A 7,808-nucleotide genomic window follows, 5' to 3' on the forward strand; every position below is an offset into this window, starting at 1 on the left:
TTTTTCTGGAAGATCTCTTCTGGAAAAGCTTCTTTTGAAAGAAGCCTGCAGTCTAGATGTAGCCCTACTTATCTCTACTAATATTAGGATACGTCTAGACTGTGTTGCTCTTTTGGGATACCACAAATATCCCAAAGTAGCAATGCTGTGTCTTTAAAAGCTCCTGCTATTTCCCAAAATGGCGAATGCTCTGGGTAGACAGAGCCAAATTTCAAAATAAGTTCTTTCGATTTAGACTCAGAACAAGTTACACAATTTGCATAGTGCAAATTGTGTAGCTTATTCTGACAGAAAGTGCTGTCTATACACATCCTTAGTTAACATTTATTCAAAGATGTTATGTTCCAAAAAAACTCCCAACAATGCAGCAAAGCTGAAGTGAAGTTCAACAAAATCTTTCCATTAAACTCATTTTGGACAAAGTTTGAGGGGATTTTATTAAATATGTTGAAAATCTTTTATTTTTTCACAAGTCACATATTTTTTCCATGAAAAACTTCAGATTTTAGTGGAAAAACTGAACAATTGAAAATAAAAGCAGCCTAAACTTCTGTCTGAAAACAAAAAAGAAAAAAAATCTAGAGAATTCTTCATTTATGTTCCTCCTGCGACATGTAGTTGGTATACCTTACTTTACCATTCTCATGAATGGGTCATGCTCTGTGGCTGGATTGCCTCTCTCATGGTGCCCTGCAAAATATCATCAAGAAGGGTTATAATCTAAGGGTATGTCTAGACAACAAGCCTCTTTCAAAAGCTTCTTTTGAAAGAGATCATCTAGACAGCCACAACTTTTTTCAAAAAAAGATCCATTTTTTTGAAAGAGAGCATCCTGGATGCTCTCTTTCGAAAAAGCCCTGTTTGTGGTCAAGAATGCCTTTTTTTTTGAAAGAGCTCTTTCGAAAAAAAGGTGTTCTTCCTTGTAAAATAAGGTTTACTGCTGTTGAAAAAACCTCTGCATTCTTTCGATTTAATTTTGAAAGAACACAGCGGCAGTCTAGATGCAGGTGAAGTTTTTTTCGAAAAAAAGACAACTTTTTTCGAAAAAAGCTTGTAGTCTAGACATAGCCTCACTGTTGCACCCTATGTTTTAGTGGAGAATGGGGCCTGAGACTTTGCACTAGCATTTCTGATTTATGGTTTTGTTTTTTAATTAGCATGCTCAAAATTCAAAGTGTTCCGTGGAACGAAAACAACACTCTCTGACTAGCTCTTGTGAAAAGATAGAACAGTCTATTTATTAATTATTGTTATATTTAATTATTATTATTATACTGTAGTTCTAAATGCAAGTTTTAGAAAGCGCAGAAATCTGACTTGAAAATCCACAAGGCACAAACTTAGTGTTTCATAAAACCAAAAATTCTTTCACTGTGTTTCTGCTTACCATTTCCTGCACTTAAAATTATCCAATGATAAAAAAGAACACTTTAGATTTTAATTTCATGTTTCTGTATCAATATTATGGCTGATTAAAAGATCCAGTTTTTCAAGACATTAATCAAGAATTCATTAAATATTTTACTTGTGGTTTTGATCAGCTCTAATGCATATATACGTACACATGAACCTCTTTAATTCAGCAACCCTGGGAAATGGTATGCCAGATTAAAGAGTTTGCCAGGCCAGCATGAGTGCTGTGAGAGATATACCTATCTCATAGAACTGGAGAAGTCATTGAGTCCAGTCCCCTGCCTTCATGGTAGGACCAAGTACCATTCCTGACAGATTTGTCCTAGATCCCTAAGTAGACCCCCTCAAGTATTGAACTCAAAACCCTGGATTTAACAGGCCAATGCTGAAACCACTGAGCTGTCCTGCTGGACATGAGAGTGTGTGTGGGGGGGGGGGGTGAGGGTGGGTAGGTAGGTGGGCTTACCTACTTCCCTACTCCAGGCAGCATACATAGTGCTGTATTCCCCGCCACTTCCATGCACTACCCCCCAGTGCTATGGGAGCAGCTGGGAAAAGCCTTATGGGAAACAGCTCTGAATACTGCCCTCCCCAACCTGGGGGCAGCAGGGAGCAGGAGCAGTAGCACACAGAGCCACTTTGTCCTCAGCACCACAGGTGTTCCCGGATTCAGAACTACAAATACTATAAATGTATTAACTTAATTCCATCTATCATTTCTTTCTCTGAGTTCCTTTGGAGGTTTCTCGACATTGTAAATTTTTATTTTTACATTTGTAAGTGGTTGGAAAACAGATTATTTGCAGCTTGGCTCAGAGAAGATGTGAGAGTGACTAGATTGGAGCCTTCAGTGCAATACAAGCTCTTTCAACAATTATTAATTTAATGAGGTTCTCTTCTGACTAACCTCAAGATTATTGTCATTAAGAATTTACTACAAAAGGAGATTTCAAGAAAACAGGAAAACTGTTGTGATCATGCATCTGAGGGAGTATAATTGAGTGAATGGAGAACCCTTAAAATCTCTCATTTCCTAACTTTTTGATGCTTGACTTGTGTTCTTAATATCGTTTTTTGTGCTCTCTCTCTCTCTTCATAAATTGGAGGGTGGGTTTTTTTTCATGCACAAAATTCAACTATATGATTTTAGCTTGAATTACTTCCAGTTTAGATTGTGGGAGAAAACAACAAAACAAGAGAAAAGAATAAACTCTGCATGATGGAGAAAGCAGTGTGTGTCTTTACAAAATGCTCCATAATATGTGTTTCAGATGAGCTGCTGCCTCTGTTGACTCTTAAAACTTTAAAGGTTCATAACAAAGAAAATAGTAAGTAAACAACTATATATCCCTAGATAAGCCTAGATTGTGCAACCTTTGCTCATACTCATGATCACTTACTCAGACAGTTAGACCCAATAAAGCTAATATAGTTCAATAACAATAAAGGTTTAATCCAGTCTTAGCATGCTATATTTTAAAATGTATTATTAAAAGCTGATCTTTCAGTCATTTACATGTTGTTTCTTGCAAGTAAATCACTTTATAAAATAAATTGCCCCCTGAAAAGCTATTGAACATGAGGTAGAAAATCAAGTCTCTCTCTTGGGCAAATTGCATCTAGTGATCTCACTTGTAATTATTTTGTTATTTTAGTATGGGTGAATCACAATCACCAGTGATGATGAAATGTACACTGCTAAATAGAGATTGATGTTAATTGTAGAATTTCACTAGGCCTCGGAGTAATACCATTGTTAGCTTTCTCTAGATAAAGCCAACAAGAATTAAATCAACAACATCAGCAGTATTGCTTTGGTCATATACTGCTTGTTAGTAATACAGAGCAAGAGTGAGAAAATGCTGCTGATATTCTACAATTCCCATCTCCACTGCAAATGTGTGTAATGTATTTTTCCTTTACAGAAATAGTTACTATTAGTCTTTCATGCAAAACTATTTAACATGGTTGATTTGGTATTGTGCCACAGAAAATAACTGAGAAAATAACTGTATTTATTCATTTCATAAGCATCAGACCACATTGTGAACATTTTTATGTGCCTTTTGTTCTCTTACACTGACTAAAATGACAGGAAAAGGTGCATGGAGGGAATTACTTAGAAATGTGCTGAATAGATGTAAATAATTCAAGTAACTACAAATCTGGATGCTTGCCAGCAAGCCAGCAATGTTAATACTTACCTATTTTTTCTACCTAACTTCATCAGATACACTTAAACTGGACTTTAGGAGGAAGGTTATCTTCATGGTGTGTAGGGAATTAGCTGACTCACTTTCACTGACTATAGTAAGAATTGTATGCCTAATTCCCGGGGCATGTTTTAAAATGATCCCCAGATATTTTCAATGAAGCTGTTAAACAGATAACAAAGCTGATATGAAAATGGAGTAAGGGTATGTTTCTGATATTTCATGTGGTTCACATTGTAGAAGTCTCTCCCTCCCCTTTTTTATTTCTCTATCAGCAAAATCTTCATGTCCTGGAGCGGTATTGCAATAGTTATCTAAGGCAGTGGCAATGACAAAGCAGAGTAACTTCACAATAGTCATCTCTTCTAATACAGTTTAAAAATTCAGTTCTGAGGAGCCTTTTTTATTCCTTCCCTTGAATAGGTGAGTTGTACATTCTTGTCTGAATGATGTGAGGTTTCTCAATGCCATGTAATATCAAGCTGTCATAATCAGAAACATGGTTTTTGAACGCCATAGAAAACAGTTATTAGAAATTACAACTGAGGGCAGATGGGAAAGCACTAGCCTTAAATCCCACACTCCATATTATAGATCAAGTTCTTAAAGCTTTTCAGAAATGTGCTTACTTCTGTGTTCAACTTCAGCGGGTCTGCTAGGGCTGTCTATAGGAATCTTTTCAATAAGAGATGATTGGTTCTATCTGCATCAGGTTCTGTTACAATCAACAGAAAATCCTCTCTTAATGCCAGTGATGAGATATTGTAAGTTACAAATTAACATCTTCTGCATTGATGCCCCACACAAATGGAGATTGAACCTTAAGACCCTTTCTTCTGAATGGTTTTTATGCAAAAGTTTGTGAAGTGCTGATCATCTGTTGCTAGGTCAACACTGGAGAGCTCTTTTTGTTTTTGAAGGTAGTTTTATTGCTGGGTTTGCTGATGAGAGTTTATTTGCTCAGAGAGGAAGTGTGAAAGATATATTACAGTATATTATGCTAAAATGACACTTCAAAGGCATACAGGCATCAGTTTGGTACTTTTGACTTGGAGGAAGGAGTCTGTTAGTTTGGTACTGCCAGCTTGGTACTGATCTATAACTAAAACTGGACGGAGATATTTAATCTATTCCCATTAAAATCCGTGGGAGTTGAAGGGATTCTGTATCTCCTGGGAAGCTATTATAACAGAAGACTGGAGGGTAGCAACTAGCATTGTTATTAGAGCTGGGTGAAACTTTTCAGACATCTAGTTTATTCACAACAATACCAACAAAATTTTCTGGTTGACCTGTGACTTATTTGCAAATTTGATATGAATTTGCTGAATTGATTTGATTGTTGAATCTATCAATCCATAAAGATTTAATACTATTCACAAAATAAGCAGTGGTGAAGGGAAAAGGCCGATGACAGTAACCTTCTAAATTTTAGCCCAGTGATTCAGGCACTCACCCAAGAAGTAGGGGAACCTCAGTTCAATGCCCACCACTATTTGGTGTGGCTAAGGGATTTGAATGTAGGTCTGCGGCATCACAAGAGAGTTCTCAAACCACTCTAGCATTGGTGTGAGACTCCCTCACTCTTTCCTGGAGAGGTGTTTTTACTTTTAATAAACTACTGAAAGAGGGACATGCAAATGGGATCTGACATATCTTATCTGATGAGTGCAGTAATTACCAGACTATAGAGCAAGCGCAGGTAAGATGTGTTCCAAAGGCTGCCCCACTGAGACTCTCAGAGTATGGCTAGACTGTGGGGATCTATTGCAAAAAGATACGCAAAACGCGCTCCACATTTTGAGTATCTTTTCCTGATACTTTTGTTGGAAGAGACTTTTCGGACGTTTGGCCTGTCTGTTGGCTTGGTATTTGGAATATGCATTTCAATTATTTCACTTGTGTTCTCAGTATGTTATACACAGTGGTTGCCATTATTTTTTTCTTTTAATCTGTTTAATGGATATATCTCTATTTCATCTTGCTAAGAAAAGAAAATATTAGTTCACAGCTGAAACATTACTAACAATGAAATTTTCAGCCATACCCACAGCAATGTATTTCAGTTCGTGCTATATAGGTAGTTATCTACAAAGATTAGAATTATGTCCTCAACAATTGTGCCTCAGAAACCTATTGTTACCTAGACAGTATAAGATTTAGCTGACTATCGCCTTATTTACATGTAATTGATTTTCATGCATTAAAAACTGATTCTGGGTTATAAACAATTCAGCACACTTTAAACATTACACTATATTCTATAATATCTATATGGATGTGAGGTCCTCCTATCTGGATATATGTTGTGAAGAAAAAAATAAGGGATTAATACTAAGCTTACCACTTACAATCACTATATTTTTGATTGGTTTGTGTGAAGGAAGTCAACAGAAGTACTCTTTAGAATCTGCAATCAAATGCTGAGATACTGATTGTGTGTAATTCCCAGTAGATGCACAGAATCCCTCAGGAGCTTATCTCTGCAGATTTTGTAGCTGAAAAGCAAACAGTCTGCAGCTATATAACATGTTCTCCTGGGCTTGATCCTGCAAAGTGCTGGGAGCTTCCAGGAGGTACAGAGCACACTCAATGAAGTACCTAGGATTGGAGGATGCTCAGCAGCTTGAAGGCTCCAAGCCCCTACCGGCCATTTTTCAGTTGAACCATTCATCATTTATAATGTCATATTGTGGGCAAATCTAGAGTTTATGCTTGAAATGTCAGCAAATATATCCTGGAGGGCAGAGGGAGGGGAGTTATGCCAAACTTAAAATGCTGAATCTGCAGCATCTTCCAGATTTCAGGCTTTAATACCCAATATGCCAAAGAATCTTTTCAGTACATTGTATTATGTCAAATACCTTAGATACGGGACTGGGAGACACCAGTTCTGACACACTATGTGTGACCCTGGGATTTCTTTCTTAAATATTTTCATTATAAAAAATAGATGTGGAGTAAGAGTGGGAATGCTTGTCAGGCCCACTGTAGTTACAATTTTAACACTGTTTCCATTCTAGATGGCTATTTTTGTATATAACTTTACAATCCTAACATTCTGTTTTATTGTATGTTGGTATGCCTACCCCTGATTTTTTATTGACATACATAGCTACAAAAACCAGTTTATTGTAAACATGCATTGATACCAGATTTAATTTCCCACTGTGTAACACATACTTTGTCTCTTGTCTTATTTTTGTTAGTGACGTAACATATGGTATCATGCCCTGACGATCAAATTGTATTAGCTGTGTACGTTGCCTACTTATTCCGATACTCTATAATACAGTATATTACATCATTATGTCTGTGTGTAACAAAATGTTACAGCATTACTGTAATAAGGAACCTAAGTATAGTCCTTCTAGAATAAAACTAAGTTTTGCGTCTTTTATCTCTTTATAACCAAATGCCAAAACCAAAATAAAGTGTTACATTTGTATGATAAATTGATTTACTTTTGCATTCTCTTAGCAATAATAGCAGTTATTAATAATACAACCATGATACACTTTTATTTTAATATATTAATTGTCACAATATCAAATCAAATTTCCTTGTGATATCTAATGAGATTTTGGCTATTGATAGTCTAAAAATGTGAAGTATTAAAATCATATACAAAATATCAAAGTACTATTGCCAAGGAACACATAACATGCTACAAGGTGTACCTCCCTTCACCGGGACACTCTGTTCTGGCAACATCCATGGTCCAGGAACATCCTGGACCACAGAGCAAAGGTGTAAGGAGGTCAGGCCACAGGGCAAGAGTGGTGCGTGGTAGGGGGAGGGGGCTGCATCTCAGCCAAGAGGCCCATGTTAGGGAGGGGTGAGTGGCATAGCAGGGAGTTTTGGCCCCTGCAGCCAGGCGACAGTGGGGCGGGGGGCTGGCAGCATCCACAGAGCTCCAGTCCTGGCAGACGCAGTCACAGAGCTCTAGCCCCAGCACTCCGGCCCCGGCAACAGTGACTATGGAGCTGAGGCCTAGAGAGCCACAGCTGGGTAGGCAGCATCAGGACTGGGCTGGAGTCCGAGGGTAGCACTGGCCTTATTGGAAGGGATCTCCCCTTATCTGGCAAATCCCCTTGTTCAGAATCAGTCAGGTCCCAAGGGTGCTGGACGAGGGAGGTCCAACCTGTACTTTCTTCCAGGCATCTTATTTAAAGTTTTCTA

The sequence above is a fragment of the Pelodiscus sinensis genome, chromosome 1 (genome assembly GCF_049634645.1).
Source record: "Pelodiscus sinensis isolate JC-2024 chromosome 1, ASM4963464v1, whole genome shotgun sequence".
NCBI classification, from domain to species: Eukaryota; Metazoa; Chordata; order Testudines; family Trionychidae; genus Pelodiscus; species Pelodiscus sinensis.